We start from the raw sequence: 20,508 nt of genomic DNA, 5'->3' as shown, positions 1-20,508 counted from the left end.
GCATTATTTGGCTTAAATTCCTGGCTGTTATATTTATCTTATGGTGCAATTTCCAATTATATTTTATCTCGATGCTTTAATCCGTGTGTTCATGGTGTAAAGGCTAGCATACTTCCGAAGAAATAGCCGGCTAGGTACTCCGCTTTATGCATGGGAAGCTTTCATGGAGATGGATTCTAAATTGTTTCACTTTAATGTGAAGATTCATATTGATTGCCTAATTAATTTTAATGTAGTGATCCTTAATGTGTTGATTTTAATGTATCGATTTAATGCGGTATCACCATAATTACCTAATGAACTTAAAACATGGACTTTAAATAAATGATATCGGACCTCTCTTTATTACCCCACAATTTCGATATTACGGTCATGTCCCGCGAATATGGGGATATCCTTAGCAAAGACCCTTCGGTAAAATCATCATAGTCCCTCGGATGTTGCCTTCGGAAATACGATTTCGTCCCTCGATGACCCGTCGGTGTAGCCTACGGTTAAATGATGATAGTCCCTTCGAATGCTAAGGTATCCTCACAACTGTTGCCTTCAATGACCTATCGATGACCCTACGATGACCCTTCTACATCCCCAGGATAAAACTACTTACTTCTCAATAGTAAGGACAGTTTTACCCTCATAAGGATGGGAAATGCCCGGAAAGACCTCGGACAGGTATAACCTTAATTGCTCATTCATAACAAAAAAATGCTTTTCACACCTCACACCTTTCAAATATCCTTTTTAGAAAATCACCACTTAGCATACATCCGTACTAGGATCGTTGCCGAGTTATATTTTTCTAAACTACTTTCAAAAAAACTATACGAGATAACCACTTTGTATACATTCATGCAAGAATCATTACAAAGTTAAATTCTCGTTTTCAAAACCTTTTTATACACTTTTCAACCACCTTTTTCAAACTAAAAAAAACATAAATGATTGAGCAATTAAGAGCCCATGGATAACCATGGATACAAAGGGTGCTTACCCCTTCCCTTTGTATAAAGTACCTCCCGAACCTAAGAATCTAAATTAAGGTCTTTCCTGTTCTTTTCCGCCTTTCCTTATGGGATAAAAGAAAAGTCGGTGGCGACTCTTGCTAACCGCGACATTGCGATTACAAATCCAATAAGGTCCAGTTCACCGTATGACATCTGTCATGGGAGCGGAAAGTATTTGCTTGTTTGCGGTAAAGTGGATACGCTAGGTTCGCACTCTAGCAGTTAAACATTACTTGCTCACACATGGAGGCTTAAGCTTCGTTCACGGTATAACATAAGTAACACGTCCTTATTGAAAGGTTTTGAATAGAGTTCACTAATGCAAAAGATGATTTTATTTTTTGGGGTCGATTTTATGCATGTAGACAAGCATTAGACCCTTGGCTAGATACAGTCAATGATCCAATAACTCGGGAGTTGAGAGGACAAGTTATCCTAACCACTCTTTTTCATCCAAAAAAAAGATTTGAATTGTGAAATAAGTTTGGCAAGTCTAATCGTTGGAACTTAGAGGGCGACAAGTATTCGACCCTTGACTAAGTACGGTCAACAATCAAAGTACTTGGGAATTGAGAGAACAATGAAGTCCTAATTATTCTTTTTCATCCTCATGGCACCTAGATCTAACTTGTTTGAATCATTCGGTGTTTTAAAGGGGAAAGTCAAGTGTCGGGTCCTCAGGCTAGGTACGACCGACAACCCAATTACTTGAATGTTGTGTACAAACACGTACACCCCATTTGCATTCCAATTTGTTATGAAAATGGTTTTGAAAAAGGTACTTGACGTTGGATCAAGCCTTTGAATTTATTATGAAAATAATGAGTGAATAATGGAGGTGAGAGATAGAATGAGTTTGAGAATAGAATGGAGAAGATGTGAATAAAGGATCATGAGGTGGATGGAGAATACTTGATATTGGATCAAGTATTCACGTTCCAATGGTGTGAGTTTTATTTGGAAAATGAATCGACGTTGAATCAAGTACCTTTTGTTTCTTTTGAAATGCTTTGTTTATCATTTTGTGTTTTATTTTTGATTATTAACATGCATGGTGAATTAACTAGGAAGCAATAAAGCTAAGCTATTACATGACTAAGGGGAGGGGGGACATTTAACCCATAATGGGGGGGTGGATCCATACAATACAATGGAAAGGGAATGAAAGGAAAATACAAGTTATAAACTACTAAACTATGTACCATGCCTAAGACATACAAGTGATATGGTACTTCAAACAATACATAGCCATTGAATAAAACAAAATGGTTAGGGGCATGGCTAGCTACGAGTGAGCTTGCATCTCAAAGTCAACATAGAGACATAAAACAACAAACGAGTTAGCATGAGATAAAGTCGAATGAATGAGAATGATGCAACAATATGTAAGTACATATAATGGTTAGAATCGATTCAAAAGGTAATGGATTAATCAATGAAAAACAATCAAAGATCTATCCTATGATCATGACAAATGAAATTGGACATACAATATATTAATCACCTAAATTGAAATGGGATTTTCAATCAAAACAATCATAAACCAAAGAAACGATTAAATGGACAATTAAAGTGGCTATTAATTCTAAAAGTCTAAAATCTATCTAAACATGAATTAGGATCACAAATCGATCAAATGGAAAATTAATAACCTACATGAAGAATTGAATCTAATGGACATGATCATACAAATCAAACACGCAATAGTCCAATCGAATGAAAATTCAACCTAAGGTCTAACCATGATACAATCCACATGAACCATATTAACCTCAACAAAAATTCACAAAATGAAATAACCAAAATCTAATGACTAAAGTCTAATCATGGCATGGTAATCAATCATGAATTAATTCTGAAAAATTAAGAAACTAAATCAAATCTAAAAAATTGATTAAACCTAATTTCTAACTCTAATTATCTAATCCCAATTACTAGCATTAATCTAATTGCTCACTAAAACTATATTAATTCCTAATTGGAAAGAATCATGAAAATCCTATTTTTAATCCTAACAAGAAAAATCAGGAGCTAACTAACAGAATTAAGCAAGATTAATATATGTTAACAAATAATTAATTATGGATTAATTTGGATTAAGGAAAATCATGGGCCGCGGGGGGGGGGGGTGTAAGGCGGATGGAAGTGTGATTGAACATGAAATCCTACTTGGGCCAAAGGCCCAAATATCCAAAGCCAGAACCGGGGGGGGGGGGGTGTAAGGCGGATGGAAGTGTGATTGAACATGAAATCCTACTTGGGCCAAAGGCCCAAATATCCAAAGCCAGAACCGGTGACCGAATAATTAACATGGAGACTCAGAATTCATTAAAGAAACCTAGGTTTCTCAGTCACTGCGCCGCCCTCGATCACCGCGGCATCGCCGAGAAAATCTCCACATACTCGATTCAACTTACTTGCTTCTGAATCTCAAATGAGCGAACAACAACAAGAATGGGAAGCCGAGACTCAAATGTCACCGTCAAAACCGATGGAGGTTTCTCATCATGCGTGAATCGAAGGGGTCGGAGGAAGAGATGCTTACCGATTGACTCCGGTGCGGTGGTTATGGATGACCTACTCCTTTCGTCTTCTTCTTGACGCATTCAATCTCTCTTCGGTTACTTCAATGTTCGTGTTTTACCCTCGACCAAAGGACACCGCACGAGCACACAGATTCACGGTTAGGATGAAACGAAGGTTTGCGCCTCGTCCCAACATCGTTTTTGTCACCGTTCCGTCGTAGAGGAAATGGGGCTCAATTCAGTCGGATTCGTCATAGACTCCATTCCTATTTCATTGCATGTTGGTTCAAGATTGACGAGGGTGAGGTTCTTCCTTTCGCAAAACCATGAGTTTCTTTTTCACTCTCCTTTTCTTCTGTTTTTGATTTTCATTTCTTGATTCTGTTTTCCTCTGGTTGTTGATGTCGCTATGTTCAGTTTGTTGCGAGTGATGAAGGGTGGTTTAGAGATGGAGTTGTATGTTCAGGGAGGGTTATCGAAGGATTGTGGTAGGAATCAAACGTTGAATCGTGGCGAGGTTGTTGCAGTTAAGGGTTTTTGGTGGTTAGAACAGTTGAGGGTTGAAGATGTTGAACGAATGATGGAAAGGTTTTTGTCAAGAGATTGTGAGACGGTGGAGGGTGATGAAGAGGTTGAAAGGAGGGTCCGTTCTGAAAATGGAGATGGAGTGAAGTTGGTTCTCTTATGCAAGTTGCAGGTTCTGTGTGGGTTTGGTGTTGTGAATGAAAAAACTCCTTGAAGATCACAGGAGAGCCTTCCTGTTATAAGGGTTTTCTTTTTTTGAAGAATGCTTCCAGGTTTTTAGAGTTTTTTTTCATGTTTGGTTAAGTGAAGGGTTCGCTAGAAATTGGAGGAAGAGAGTCGGTTGAAGGGTCCTGTTAGCCAGTTAGTTATAAACAGTTATAGGGGTTATTCTGTTATATCGGTTGGTTGAGAATTTTTTGAAAGAAAGTTTTGTTATGAAAGCAGATGGAGTTTATGGAAGTTATTTGAAGGTTCCTTCTATTATGGGGATTGGAGAAGGTTTGTTGGAAAGTTGGTTAGGAGTTGTAGAGTTTTGGTTCAACTGGAAGTTCTTGATGTCGGTTCTTGAATAGTGGTTCGAAGATGAAGTCGCGATGATCTCATTATAGGTTTTTTCTCTATTTCTTATTATTTTTGTTTTGGGTTTTCTGTTATATTAATTTTGAAGTTTGTTGGACAGTTAGAATTTTGGTTAATTCTGTTTGTTGGTTCTATTAGGTTGTTATCAATTGGCCTCTATTTCTGTTGGTTTTTTGGTTCAGTTAAGATTGGCTTCAGGTGTGGAAAATGGTTAGAAAAATTATGTTATAAACTTCTGTTGTAAAGTTAACCGACTCTGGTGTGTTTTGTTTTCTCTTGTGCAAGAAGTTTTATTGAAGCAGTGGTTACGGATGATCTTAGAGGTTAAAGAAGTTAGGAGTTCCAAAAGGGATTAAAGGGTAAGCGTCGAAAGTTAGTCATTGTGATTTCCGTTATCATAGTTCGTTATCACCATCCATTATCACAGTTAGGATCTAGCTTTTTGGAAGGTTCTTGTTAGTTGGAGAGTGACTTTCTGTTGTTTCTCTTTTTGCAGGTTTTCTCCTTTATGCTATTGGAGCTGTTTTTGATTTGTTGTTGCGTATTGATTGTTGTTTTCGTTTTGCTTCGCCCTAGCTTGCGTTGTAGCTTACGTGGCCTGCATTTTGTATTGCAACATCGTGGCTTTTCCATTTCAGATTGTAGTTTTGTTCCTGGTTTTGGTGAAGTGATTCCGTTGGGCTGCATTGCACCGTGGGTAAAAATCCAAGATTCCGACTTTGGTTCGTTGCTGTTTCGGCTTTTCATCTGGTTTTGATTAAGCTTGAAATGAAGGTGAATGAGATGTGCGGCTAATGGACTGTTATGCCTTATGAATGGCTTGCTTGGACCGTTTGGAGTGCATGAGCTAACCCAGAATTTATGGATTTTTGGAATGCTTTTGATCTCTATGCAATTTTAGGATTCAAGATTGTGGTAATGTAGGATTTAAATGATTGTAAGAAATGTTGCAAATTTGAAATTGAATGTATGGGAAATTGAATTGTATTAAAATTGGTTAAATGCTATGGAATTAGAATGGTTGAAATTGAATGTAATGAGTGATTTTATTGTATTAAAAGTGGTTAAATGCTTTATGAGAAATGAATGTGAAATTGTGTAGTTAGATTAAGGGATATTGAATTCAATATGGATATTTGTTTTAAATGTGGATATGTCTTGGTACTATGTGTTGGCAGCAATTTTGGTAAAACCTAAAATGTTCACAAGTTGTCACAAGTGTTGTCTTGACATAAGATAACATGTTCCTGCAGGATATTTAAAATGTGATTATGCAGGATTTTACTGAGATGTCAGACCCGATGTCATGACATCTGTATATAGAACATTTAGTTTGAATGTTATGTATTATGTGATTGCATTTTTAATGCTAATCTATGTATGATTGATGAGATGATTGAACGCGCTATCAATCAGTAATTACAACTAGATTGACTTATTTTCCAAAGAGATATAATCAACTGTCATGAGAAGATATGAATGGAAAATAGTTTTAGGGTTTTATGATGTCGAAGCCCAGCCAATTGCTTCTATATAAAGGACATGGAAAACCTGGTTTTATACACAAGAAATAACGAATGAAATATTGAGAGAGAATAAGGGTTTTAGTCTTGTGTGGTAGTGTGAATTGTAAGCCATTCAATTCATCCATAGATGATTGAATTGGTCTGATTTTTGAGTTGTAATTTGTCAACTCTAAGCTTTGAAGCATGAGTGTGTGTTTACTTGATTGAAGTTTTTAAGTAAGATCAAGTATGTGTCTTTGAAGAGTGTCTTCTTTTCATTGTAATTCTTGTTTTATATCACTGTTGTGATTGAGGGGGAGTGAGTAGGATTTCATATCTAAGAGTTCTTAGGTAGAAGTCACACGGGTAGAGATTAGGTGAAAAGACTGTAACTTGAAGTTGTTTACTGAGAGTCTTTGAACTGATTCTGTTTAGTGTATTTCCTTCCTGGCTTGGTAGCCCCCAGACGTAAGTGAGTTTGCACCAAACTGGGTTAGCAATTGCTTGTGTCTCTTGCATTACTGTTCTTTGTCTTTTATCCTGTTTGTATTGTTTGGATATTAGTGTCGTGACATTACCTTCGACATCTCATATCTGATAGTAGAATTTCAATTGGTATCAGAGTAGGCATCCTGCTCTGGTTCTGGGTGAGATCTAGGGACGTTACTTTCTAGTACTATGGATAGAGACAGAGGATCTGTTCACAGACCACCTATTCTGGATGGATCCAACTATGACTACTGGAAACCTCGAATGGTAGCATTCCTAAAATCTTTGGATAATAAGGCTTGGAAGGCTGTTTTAACAAGCTGGGAACATCCAGTTATTACTAAGGATAAAGAAGCTACAACTGATAAGAAGGTTGAGGAACACTAAAGCAGGAGGAGGATCTAGCCCTTGGGAACACTAAAGCATTGAATGTTATATTCAATGGAGTAGATAAGAACATCTTCAGATTGGTAAACAACTGTGAGGTGGCTAAAGATGCTTGGAACATTCTCAAAACCACTCATGAAGGCACCTCTAGAGTGAAGATGTCTAGACTGCAGCTGCTCACTACCAAGTTTGAAAATTTAAGGATGAAAGAAGATGAAAATATTCATGAATTTCATATGAATATCATTGAAATTGCTAATGCCTCAGGAGCCCTGGGTGAGAAGATATCAGATGAAAAACTAGTGAGGAAAATACTCAGGTCACTTCCTAAGAGATTTGCCATGAAAGTGACAGCCATAGAAGAGTCTCAAGATATTTCCAATATGAGAGTTGATAAGCTAATTGGATCCCTCCAAACATTTGAGATGGGAATGTGTGATGGTTCTGAAAAGAAAGTCAAAAGCATAGCCTTCATGTCAAACACTAAAGAGAAAGAGGAAGAAAGTGGTCAAGATACTGATGAAGATCTGGCAAATGATGTAGCATTACTGGGAAGACAGTTCAACAGACTTCTGAAAAAGATGGATGTAAGGTCTAAGTCTAATGTCAAGAACATCTCATCTGACATCAGTAAGTCCAATAATGCTGAAAGAAGAACAAGATCTGATGAAAAGTCCAAAGAAGGAAAAGGAGTTTAGTGCCATGAATGTGATGGGTATGGACACATTAGAGCAGAATGTGGAACCTACCTCAAGAAACAGCAGAAGAGTCTTGCTGCTACTTGGTCTGATGAAAGTGAAACAGAAGAGTCTGCAAATCTTGTGACTGCCTTGACTGAAAGTGATGATGAAGTAACCTTTGATAAGTTAGCCACTACCTATAGAAAGTTGTGTCACAGAAATGAAGAAGTGTGTCAACAAGTTGAAAGTCAGAAGAAAGTGATAACACAACTGGAGAATGAGAAGGTAGAACACTTGGAAACCATCTCTAAGTTAAAGACTGAAGCAGTGTTCTTGAATTCCAAACTAGATGAGATGACAAAGTATGTCAGAATGCTAAACAATGGATCTGACACCTTAGACAAAATTCTCCAGACTGGACAAATGGCAGGAGACAAGTCTGGCATTGGGTTCAATGAATCCAAACTTGAGTGCAGTCATACTGGTAGCAAACCAAAATCCAAACCTGAGTGCAGTCACACTGGTAGTAAACCAAAGATGTCACATCATATGTCACAACATCATAAAGGAAGATAGCGGAAAGGGAAACATCAAAGATGGAGATGTCATTACTGTGGAAAATTTGGCCATATAAAACCATTCTACTATAAGTTGTATGGCTATCCTAGTCCTTCTCATTATCAACCTAGACCCAAGTATCACATACCTGTCAACAGAAAAGAATGGGTTCCTAGGACTAGTGTTACAAACCTGATAGCTCACACTTCCTTCAGAGTTTCAGCCAAAGAAGACTGGTATTTTGACAGTGGGTGCTCCAGACACATGACTGGAAACAAAAACCTACTAACTGGCCTTCATCCTCATGCCACCAGCTATGTAACCTTTGGTGATGGAGCAAAGGGTGAAATCAAGGGGATTGGTAAGATTAACTGCCCTGGAGTCCCTAACCTTGACAATGTTCTACTTGTTAAGGGACTGACTGCAAACCTAATAAGCATCAGTCAACTATGTGACCAAGGTCTAACTATAAAATTCACAAAAATTGAATGTCTGATTACTAATAAAGAAAATGAAGTAATCATGAAAGGAGTCAGGTCTAAGGACAACTGCTATATGTGGAGTTCTCAAGAAATTGGTTATTCATCAATGTGTACTCTAGCCAAAGAAGAAGAAGTGAAGATATGGCATCAAAGATTGGGCCATCTGCATCTTAAAGGGATGAAGAGGATTATATCTGTTGAAGCTGTTAGAGGAATTCCCAACTTGAAGATTGATGAAGGAAGAGTTTATGGGGAATGTCAGATTGGAAAACAGACAAAGATGTCACATCAGAAGCTCAGACATGACACCACTTCCAGAGTGCTAGAACTTCTCCATATGGATTTGATGGGACCCATGCAGGTGGAAAGAAGTATGCTTATGTAGTGGTGGATGACTTCTCCAGATACACCTGGGTCAATTTTATAAGAGAAAAATCTGATGTATTTGAAGTCTTCAAAGATCTTTGTCTAAGACTTCAAAGAGAAAAAGAAAGTCAAGTTATCAAAATCAGAAGTGATCATGGGAAGGAATTTGAGAACAACAAATTTATTGGATTCTGTGCATCAGAAGGAATAAATGTCATAGGAACAAAGTGGGTGTATAAGAATAAATCTGATGAACAAGGGGTGGTTACTAAAAATAAAGCAAGATTAGTAGCACAAGGATATACTCAAGTTTAAGGAGTTGACTTTGATGAAACATTTGCCATGTAGCTCACCTTGAGTCCATTAGACTATTGCTTGGAGTGGCATGTATTCTGAAGTTCAAACTGTTCCAAATGGATGTAAAAAGTGCCTTCTTGAATGGCTACTTAAATGAGGAAGTATATGTTGAACAACCTAAAGGATTCACATATCCAAATCTTCAAAAGCATGTGTACAAGTTGAGGAAAGCCCTCTATGGTTTGAAACAAGATCCTAGGGCTTGGTATGATAGACTCAAAGTGTTCCTCACTAACAATGGATACAGGAAGGGAGGTATTTACAAGACCCTATTTGTTAAGAATGAAGGAGGAAAACTCATGGTAGCTCAAATATATGTGGATGATATTGTGTTTGGTGGGATGTCAAGTCAGATGGTCGAACATTTTGTTAAACAAATGCAATCTGAATTTGAAATGAGCCTTGTTGGAGAGCTGACCTATTTTCTTGGGCTACAAGTCAAGCAGATGGAAGATTCTATCTTTCTATCTCAAAGAAAATATGCTAAAAACATTGTTAAGAAGTTTGGCATGGAGAATGCAAGTCATAAAAGAACACCTGCTCCTACACATCTGAAAGTCTCCAAAGATGAAAATGGTGTTAGTGTAGATCAAAGTCTCTACAGAAGCATGATAGAAAGTTTGCTATATCTCACAACAAGCAGACCTAACATTGCTTTTGCTGTAGGTGTTTGTGCTAGATATCAAGCTGAACCAAAAGTCAGTCACATAAACCAAGTGAAGAGGATACTGAAATATGTCAATGGCACCAGTGACTATGGGATGTTGTATACTCATGGATCTGGATCTATGCTGACTGGATACTGTGATGCTGACTGGGCTGGAAGTGCTGATGATAGGAAAAGCACATCAGGAGGATGTTTATTTTCGGGGAACAACTTAATATCATGGTTTAGTAAGAAACATAACTGTGTGTCCCTTTCCACTACTGAAGCTGAATACATAGTAGCTGGAAGTAGTTGTTCTCAACTGGTTTGGATGAAACAGATGCTGACTGAATACAATGTCACGCAAGATGTCATGACATTGTACTGTGACAACCTGAGTGCTATAAATATTTCTAAGAATCCTATTCAGCACAGCAGGACAAAGCACATTGATATTTGTCATCACTTTATTGGAGAACTAGTGGAAGAGAAAATCATAGCCCTGGAGCATGTTACTACTGAAATGCAATTAGCTGACATATTTACAAAGGCTTTGGATGCTAATCAATTTGAATGTTTAAGAGGGAAATTAGGGATTTGTATCCATGAGAATTTATAGCAATTAATTTGGAGTGGAAAAGGTAATAAAAATATTGTCTGCCCACTTAAAAGAAAGTGCCCCATTTATGGTAAATCATTACCTAGTATTGGAACTACCATCTATAGCATATTCACACGCAACCTCAGCTCAACCATTTTCCCCTTCCTCAAACTTCATCGACCTTCTCTGCTAGGGCAACATAAATTCTTTTACAAGCTCAACAAGATGTCATAACATCCTTCATCTTCTAGTTATAAAAACACCAAACCTGTGCACAAAGCTAGAACACCCTCCATGGATTTTCTTAATGAGGACATTTTGGAAGTGATTCCCCTATCAGTCATCCCAGGCGACACTCCTGGTCCATCCTCAACTGCAGGACATACTCAAGGTAACAATTCTGATAACCCTACCTCTAAAGATGACATGCATCATACTAATCGTGTCATTAGAAATCTTGTCACGAGGATCCTAAATGAAGGACACTCAGTAAAGGGAGTTTCTACTCCCCTATCTAGAAGAGACCTTTCTCCTGAGATTGGACCTCACAATGAGAAAGATGATGATTCATTTAGGTCTGAGAAAGATATTGCTTCAGAAGGACTGTGTTCTTTAGGGCAAACCTTGCCTAGTAAGAAATCTATAGATGCTTCTCAGTCTAAGAAGCATGACTCTATTAAGAAGGTGATTGACTTGGAAGAAGAAAGCTCAGATGATGAAGATGACAGCTTGCTTCATCACTTGAAGCCAAGTGTTGCAAAGAGAATGAAGACCAGAAATGGGAGGTCTATGGCTGAGATGATGACAGCCAAAACTGGTAAGAAGGCTACTGCTGTAGACCCTTCAAAGTCTTGGAGTAAAGTGGAGGTAAATAAGAGAAAGGTAAGAGAAAGTTATGATTCAGAGGAAGATGTTGAAGATGATGTCCCAGACATCTCTCCTATCAAAAGGTCAAATGTTAGAAAATCTCCTGCAAAGGTTGCTGCTGTACACCTGGATAACATTTCCTTCCACCTTGAAGATGGTGCAGCCAAGTGTAAATTTGTAATCCAAAGGAGAGTGGCCGTGGAAAGAGAACTGGGAAAGGATGTTGTGGAAGTTAAGGAGGTCATGGACCTGATTAAGTCTGCTGGTTTAATGAAAACAGTTAGTGGGTTATCTCAATGTTTTGAAGGTCTTGTTAAAGAGTTTGTGGTGAACATCCCTGAGGACATTGCTGACAAGAACAACAAAGAGTTTTGTAAGGTGTTTGTTAGAGGAAAGTGTGTGAAGTTTTCTCCAACTGTGATCAATAAGTTCCTAGGAAGAGGAACAGAAGGTGCTTTGAACTAGAGGCCACAGACAATGAGGTCTGTAGGAAAATAACTGTTGGACAGGTCAAGGAGTGGCCAAGCAAGAAGCATCTCTCTGCTGGAAAATTAACTATGAAATATGTTATCTTGCATAAGATAGGGTCAGCAAACTGGGTACCAACAAATCACATCTCTACAATCTCAAATGCTCTTGGAAGGATAATATTTGCTATTGGAACCAAGCTTAATTTTGTTTATGGAAGATTCATGTTTGAACAAATTATCAAACATGCTTCTACAAATGCAGTGAAGCTGCCCATTGCTTTTCCCTCAATAATTTGTGGGATAATCCTAAGCCAACAACCTGGAATACTTAGCACAAATGATATCCCTAGTAGAAGAAAACCTCCATTATCAGTTCATTACAAATTATTTGAAGGCAGTCATGTCAATGAAATTGTCATGACATCTGCTGTAAAGAAGCCAACCTCTCAAGGTGGCCTGATTGCTGAACTGAAAGAGACCTGTAAGGAATTGGAGACTGGGATAAGGGTGGCTAAAGCTAGGAAAGAAGCTTTGGAGGTTCTAATTAATAGCTTGGAGCAAAGAGATATGGATAATGTTGGTGAAGCCAAGGAAACAGATGCCCACACCTCAAGTGAGAGGTTTGAGTCTCAAGATAAATTAAGTGCAGCTCTGGGTCTGAAGCTGATGAAGATGCTAGCTCCTCTGACTGAGTTGTGGTGAAGATGGTCCCCCTGTTATAATGATGTGCTGTTTTGGATGCCTTGATGTTTGTTGTGTGATGTTTGATGTTTTTTTGGCAGTTTTGATGCCTTGATGTATTTTTTGGGTTCTCCTTGTGATTTCTCTGGATTTCTTTTTATCTCAGCTTATATAGCTGTGTATAATTGTGGTTATGTAACACATGACAATATGTTTTAACATTCTATATGTTTTAACATTCTATGTGACATTCTCTGTTGGACTAATAGACATTTATTTTGTCTCATTGGTCTCTTTGGTCTACTTTGACTAAAAAGGGGGAGAAGTAAGCTAAAGGAGAGTTGTAGTTAAAAAAGTGCTATGAAGTAGCATTAATATATGCTATAAACAGATGCCATATGAGGTTGAAAAGGATGTTTTGTGGAGTCCAGGTGATGTTGAAGGAGATGTCAGATGGGGTGATGGATGTTACAGGTGTTGTTGAAGGAGATGTCTGTGTTGAATATACTTAGGGGAAGAAGAAGCACATATGTGTTTAATGTGTGTTTACTAGTTGCTATTATAGCTAGTAAATGTGTGGTTTATTACTTCTGCTGCTGCTTAACTGCTTATATGTTTTTTACTCTTGTGAACAAATGGATTGATATATGTTTTAGCCAAAATTTACCAAAGGGGGAGTTTGTTGGTTCTATGTGTTGGCAGCAATTTTGGTAAAATCTAGAATGTTCACAAGTTGTCACAAGTGTTGTCTTGACATAAGATAACATGTTCCTGCAGGATATTTAAAATGTGATTATGCAGAATTTTACTGAGATGTCAGACCCAATGTCATGACATCTGTATACAGAACATTCAGTCTGAATGTTATGTATTATGTGATTGCGTTTTTAATGCTAATCTATGTATGATTGATGAGATGATTGAACGCGCTATCAATCAGTAATTACAACTAGATTGACTTATTTTCCAAAGATATATAATCAACTGTCATGAGAAGATATGAATGGAAAATAGTTTTAGGGTTTTATGATGTCCAAGCCCAGCCAATTGCTTCTATATAAAGGACATGGAAAACCTGGTTTTATACACAAGAAATAACAAACGAAATATTGAGAGAGAATAAGGGTTTTAGTCTTGTGTTGTAGTGTTATTTGTAAGCCAGTCAATTCATCCATAGATGATTGAATTGGTTTGATTTTTGAGTTGTAATTTTTCCAATCTAAGCTTTGAAGCATGAGTACTACATCAAATATACAAATATATATGCACATAAAAAAGTAGGCTAAATCCACTGAGCACTACTCCCCCGTAGAGTCGCCACTTGATTTTTGTAGCGGTAAATTCATGACCATCAAGCTATGGATAAACTTGACGTTAGTAAAACTAGAGTCGCCGCCGCACTTTTGTTGTTTCCAAAGGAAAAGGGAAAAGTACGAACAAAACCCAAAGATAAGAGGTTTTCAAATCAAAACTAATAAAATTCCAGAGATTACAGGTAAGGGGGTTGGTTACACAGAGGGAAGGTGTTAGCACCCAAAGTCTCCAAGGTACTTCTAGGGAGCGTTTTTTTATGTGTGCGTATATATTTGGTATAAAGGATGTTTGAGACAAATAAAGTGTGGGGATGAGAAAAGAATTCATTAATTTTTTTTTTGTGTTTGACAAGGCCTTCAGACTTGTGCCGACGTACCAACATAAAAATGAGGGATCAAAACCTCGTAGTTCGTGGTAAAAATTTTAAAGTTGGTGAATTGCTTTTAACAAAAGATTAAACAAAAGAAGGTTTCCAAGGTAAACAAGCTTCACACTGAATCACACCGTGTTTTTGACTCGGATTACACATGTTTATTAGGACTTTATTATCATTTTGTTTGTATTATGCTATCTTTTATGTTGTTTTCAGATATTTAGCTCTTTCGGGACCCTTTTAGAAGAAACGAAGTAAAAAGACCAAAAATTTGGGTTTTTCGGCAAATATTGTACACATGGCGTTGCACATTGTGGCCGCTATAGGAGAAGCCATGACTTCTCAGCCCTCAACCAGGAGGTAACCGCCACGTTCCGATGATCTTTCCCATTTCCACACATGGCGGGCGCCATGAAGGGGTGGCAGGCGCCACCTTTGTATTCCACGTTCCCACTAAGGAGAAGTTGAGGGGCACCATGGTCTTTGCAAGCTGCTGAAATCCTCTATAAATAGTTCGTTCCATTTCATTTTCAAATCATCCAACTTAGTTTACAACACTAAGACTATATTCATCATCTGTAAAAGCGGTAATCCGTCACATCGGGGGGTTATCGCACCTTAGTGAGATTGAGTTGGGTCACTTCGAGTTGCTGTCGTCTTTATCTTCAGGGTCGGAGGTTTATTTTCCTTGTACCAGATTTAAAGCCTCCGTTTGGTGCAGGTTCTTATTTTATCGCTTTTATTTAATTTCTGTCTCGCTTTACTTTATTTAATTTCTGTCTACGCTTTACTTTATTTAATTTCTGTCTACGCTTTACTTTATTTAATTTCTGTCTATGCTTTACTTTATTTAATTTCTGTCCACACTTTACTTTATTTAATTTCTGTCTAGGCTTTACTTTATTTAATTTCTGTCGACGCTTTACTTTATTTAATTTTTGTCCACGCTTTATTTTATTTATTTTACGCGCTTTACTTGTTCTTTACGCCTCACATTCTAAAACAACTTTTCATCATGATCAATATCACTGTGTTTGTTTGTGTTACCATGTCTGGCTAAATCTTTTAAAGGTTAAAATGTAAGGATCGCGGTTAAAGAGATGTTTCACATATTGAATCTGTAGAAATACTTTAAAGGCTGTTTTGATTTTTAACTTTAGTTTTCTGAAACAAACTTGGTTAGTTTTAACTATTGAAGGAGTGCTAAAGCACCCTAGCTTAGTTAACTAGGAATTTTTATCACTTTAAGGAAAAACGATTTTTGAAACTGTTTTCGGATGCATTGATAGATCTAAAATCAGGAAACTCCTTAGGTAAAACTTTCCAAATCAAAATCACTTTTCAACTAAGTTTACGAGTCTTATTTCTTAAAAGTAAGTTTACTACTTTAGCGTTCAACGCACCTTTTATAAGTGACAATAAAAGGCCTTAATTTAAGGGTAAACTCAGTTTTGAATACGTGAAAGCGACAATTCCTGTTAAATGGATTCTTTTCAAGAGTAGAAAATATTGCCTCATAAGTAGTTCTATTTAGACAATCAAAACATCACTTAACTGACGTGATATACATTCAAACCATTCTTTATCTGCACTACATTTATTACTTACCGTTATTTTGCAACATCAATATCTCTTTTATACCGCCTTAGATAAACATCGTAACGATAGTAATCGATAGATTGACGATTTGGTCTCTGTGGGATCGATATTCTTTTATATTACTCTGACGCGATTCGTGCACTTGCGAATATAGCGATCAAGTTTTTGGCGCTGTTGCCGGGGACCAACTTAGTCAAATTTCGTATCCTGTTGTTACACCGTCTAGACTAAGGCATTATTAGCCGGTAAATGTGAAGAACCCATAGTACCGGAAATTTAGTAGATCCTTTAGCGGAACCCGAACGTTACACTCGTACATGCCTCTTACTCATCCAAATTAAGAAAGCTATGGCCGAGAATCGCGACCGGAGACCCCTTAAGGAATTTGCCCAACCCTCTGACGAGGAACCTAGTTCGAGTATAGTAAACCCCCTTATTCCTGCCAACAATTTCTAACTAAAACCGTATTTGTTGCAATTAGTGCAACAAAACAAATTCGCGGGTCTCGCTCTTGAGAACCCAAATCAACATTTAAAGGTTTTTATCCAACTGGCCGACACCTTTAAATCCAACGGCGCTTCACCTGATGCGATCCGTTTGAGATTATTTCCTTTCTCCCTCAGGGATAGAGCACGTTCATGGTTAGATTCACTTCCAGCTAATTCAATAACTACCTGGTAAGACCTTAGGAGAGTATTCCTTCCTATATATTTTCCCCCTAGTAAGACTACTGTTCTTCAAAACCAAATAACTAGATTTACTCAAAACCAAGGAGAATCGCTTTTTGAAGCTTTGGAGAGATATAAAGAGCTATTAAGAGTTTGTCCACACCATGGCCTAGAATAATGGCTTATCGTTCACACCTTCTACAATGGACTCCATCATAACACCAAGATGAGCATCAACGCTGCCGCAGGTGGCACGCTGATGAACAAACCTTACCCTGAAGCTTGTGACCTAATTGAGGATATGGCCCAAAACCATTACCAATGGGGAACTGAACGAGCATAAATAGAGAAAAAGGAGACCCAAGGTGGAATACATGAGATAAGCTCTCTGGACATGATGTAGGAGAAAATGGACGCTTTAGCCCTTAGGATCAAACATATGTCTACAAACACTAACACCGCAGCGGTAGTCCATACAGAGTGCGAACTTTGTGGATCTAAAGGACACGAATCGGCAGAGTGTAACCTTTTGAATGACCTGAACACCGACCAAGTGAGTTACGCCCAAGGTAACCCAACCCTGGATGGAAGAATCATCCGAATTTTTCCTATAAAAACCAGAACCCTATCCAAAATTATGCACCTCAAAGACCACAAGGTTATCAATCCCAAAAACCAAATCGACCTATGCAAGCTGTGCCCCAGAAGCCTAACCTTGAGAAGATCATGGAGAGATTTATATCAGGCCAGACTCAGCAAAATAAAGAATTCCTAAACCAGAACATTCACGTAAACGAACTGATAACGCAATTAGGAACCAAGGTTGATCAGATAATCACTCACAACAAGATGCTTGAAACCCATATCTCACAGGTAGCACAAAACCAAGCCCCACAAACTACACCTGGAGGACAATTCCCTGGACAACCTAAACCAAACCCTCAAGGGCAAGCTAACGCTATCTCGTTACGAAGTGGGACCGCTTACGAAGGGCCTCATAACCCATCAATGAGCGAGTCCAAAACTTCTAAAGGAAATATACCTACCAACCAAGAAGAGGAACCGGTGGAACCCGAGAAACAAACCGACCAAGAAGGAGAAGCCAAGGATAAAACTTACAAACCACCACCCTCGTGCAAACCACCAATCCCATATCCGCAAAGACTTAAACAAACCAAAATCAACAACCAATACCAAAAATTTATAAAAGTAATAGAGAAGCTTCATGTAGGGATTCCTTTTACCGAAGCCATCATCCAAATTCCGTCTTAGGCAAATTTCTCAAAGACATCTTAACCAACAAGCGTAGGCTTGACGATTCAAAACCCTTGGAATGCAACTTTATTTCCGAGGATAAACTTTCTAAGAAGGAGAAAGACCCTGGTAGTTTTTCTATACCTTGCATTTTAGGGAATCATGTGATCGACAAAGCTTTCCTAGACTTAGGCGCTAGTGTGAGTTTAATGCCCTTAGCTGTATGTAAAAGGTTAAACTTAGGAGAATTACAACCAACTAAGATGTCCCTCCAATTAGCCGATAGGTTTATTAAGTATCCTGTAGGCATTTTAGAAGATATCCCAGTTAGGATCGGTCAACTTTATATCCCAACAGACTTTGTGGTCATGGATATCAAGGAAGACGAAGATATACCTATCCTTTTAGGTAGACCATTCTTATCAACAATCAGAGCTATAATAGATGTTAAAAGAGGAAAATTAACTTTCGAAGTAGGGGATGAAAAGATCGAGTTCATTCTTTCAAAATTCCTGATGGCACCAATTCTAGGAGACGCATGTTATGCGATCGATATCATAGATGAATGCATAAGGGAATTTGATCGAGAAGAACCCGTGATCGAACCATTTTCAAACCCGAATAAAAAGGATGACGAGCTAGAGGAAATGGAACCTCAAACTAACAAATGTTTGGACCTTACTCCAGACCTTTCACCAAATTCTCAAAAACCATCTCAAGAACTTAAGCAATTGCCCAATAACCTAAGATATGAGTTTTTGGATAAAGAAATGAACCTCCCAGTAATAGTTAGTGCCACCTTAAACCAAGACAAAACAAACCAACTCTTGAATGTTTTAAGAAGATACCCCTCTGCCTTAGGGTACAACATCTCTGATTTAAAAGGTATAAGCCCATCTGTGTGTATGCACAGGATCTCGCCAGAGGAGGATTCAAAACCTTCCAAAGAATATCAGAGAAGAATCAACCCTGTAATGAGCGAGGTGGTAAAGAAGGAAGTCCTTAAACTGCTAGAAGCTGGTATAATCTATCCGATTTTCGATAGTAAATGGGTAAGTCCTGTACATGTGGTACCCAAAAAGGGAGGCATCACAATCATGCAGAACGAGAAGGGAGAGCATGTAGCTAAACGCATAGAAGGCGGATGGCGTATGTGCATAGATTATAGGAAGCTCAATAAGGCAACTAGGAAAGACCATTTCCCCCTCCCATTCATAGATCAAATGCTTGAGCGTCTTGCCAGATACTCTTACTTTTGTTATCTGGATGGATATTCTGGATTTTTCCAAATACCCATACACCCCGAGGATCAAGAGAAAATAACCTTCACCTGTCCTTACGGAACGTTTGCTTACAAACGAATGCCGTTTGGACTCTGTAATGCGCCATATACTTTCTAACGATGTATGATGTCAATCTTCGCAGATTATATCGACGGAATTATGGAAGTATTTATGGATGATTTCTCGGTATGTGGGTTAGACTTTGAGAATTGCCTCATTAATCTGGAGAAAATCCTAGAGAGATGCATAGAAGTTAACCTTGTGTTAAACTGGGAGAAGTGCCACTTTATGGTTAAAGAAGGCATAGTGTTAGGGCATATAATATATGAAAGAGGCATTGAGGTCGACAAAGCAAAGATAGAAGTTATAGAAAACCTTAAGCCTCCTAAGACAGTTTGAGAAGTCCGTAGTTTTCTTGGACACGCCGGTTTCTACGGATGCTTCATCAAAGATTTCTCTAAAATAACAAAACCCCTGACCGGCCTTCTGATGAAAGACATTGAATTCATTTTCGATGAAAAATGCACCAAAGCCTTTAATCAGTTAAAATAAGCGCTAATTTCAGCACCCATTTTACAACCTCCGGATTGGACTAAACCCTTCGAAATAATGTGTGATGCTAGCGATTTCGCTATAGGAGCTGTTTTAGGGCAAAGAAAAGATAAGAAACTACATGTAATATATTACGCTAGCAGAACCCTAGATGTCGCTCAATTAAATTATACAACAACAGAGAAGGAACTCCTAGCTGTAGTTTTCGCAATCAATAAATTTAGGTCTTATCTTGTAGGATCTAAGATTATAGTCTATACAAACCATGCAGCTATTCGTTACCTTCTAAGCAAAAAGGATGTGAAACATAGATTACTCAGATCGGTCCTCTTGCTACAAGAATTCGACTTAGATATTAGAGACAAAAAAGGAACAAAAAACATAGTTGCTGACCATCTTTCCAAACTAGAGCATTTAAAGCCAGACCATTTACCTATAAATGATGATTTCACCTATGACAAATTGATAGCTAAGTTAGATACCGTTCCCCTTGAACCTGATAGAGACAACCCTAGGACAGTTTCAGAAATTAGCAGAGTACCATGGTACGCTGATTTTGTGAACTATCTAGCCGCTAATATTATACCACCTAACCTCAACTATCAACAGAAGAAGAAGTTCTTTAAAGATATAAGACATTTCTCTTGGGACGAACCACTCCTTTTCAAAAGAGGAACAAATAACATATTTCGACGTTGCGTCCTGGAAGAAGAAGTCAGAAATATCATAGAGCATTGTCACTC

General features: G+C 38.0%; 1 long non-coding RNA gene and 1 other non-coding gene across 3 annotated transcripts; one reads left to right on the top strand and one right to left on the bottom strand.

The window, feature by feature from the left end:
- The first annotated feature begins 3,308 nt into the window (after window positions 1-3,308).
- LOC127085047 (uncharacterized) lies at window positions 3,309-5,665 on the top strand. 2 transcript variants are annotated; one of them, XR_007788903.1, is made up of 4 exons: window positions 3,311-3,830; window positions 3,947-4,662; window positions 4,772-4,992; window positions 5,130-5,665. It is a non-coding gene; the product is annotated as an uncharacterized LOC127085047 (long non-coding RNA). The 2 variants fall into 2 exon arrangements; XR_007788904.1 differs by having other exon boundaries at window positions 3,309-3,830; window positions 3,947-4,992.
- An 11,075-nt stretch (window positions 5,666-16,740) lies between these two features.
- On the bottom strand, window positions 16,741-16,847 carry LOC127088922 (small nucleolar RNA R71). The gene has a single exon (XR_007790725.1). It is a non-coding gene; the product is annotated as a small nucleolar RNA R71 (small nucleolar RNA).
- Between the last annotated feature and the right edge of the window lie 3,661 nt (window positions 16,848-20,508).

Source organism: Lathyrus oleraceus, chromosome 5 (assembly GCF_024323335.1).
Source record: "Lathyrus oleraceus cultivar Zhongwan6 chromosome 5, CAAS_Psat_ZW6_1.0, whole genome shotgun sequence".
Taxonomy (NCBI): Eukaryota; Viridiplantae; Streptophyta; class Magnoliopsida; order Fabales; family Fabaceae; genus Lathyrus; species Lathyrus oleraceus.
This window is presented reverse-complemented; position numbering and strand designations above follow the sequence as displayed.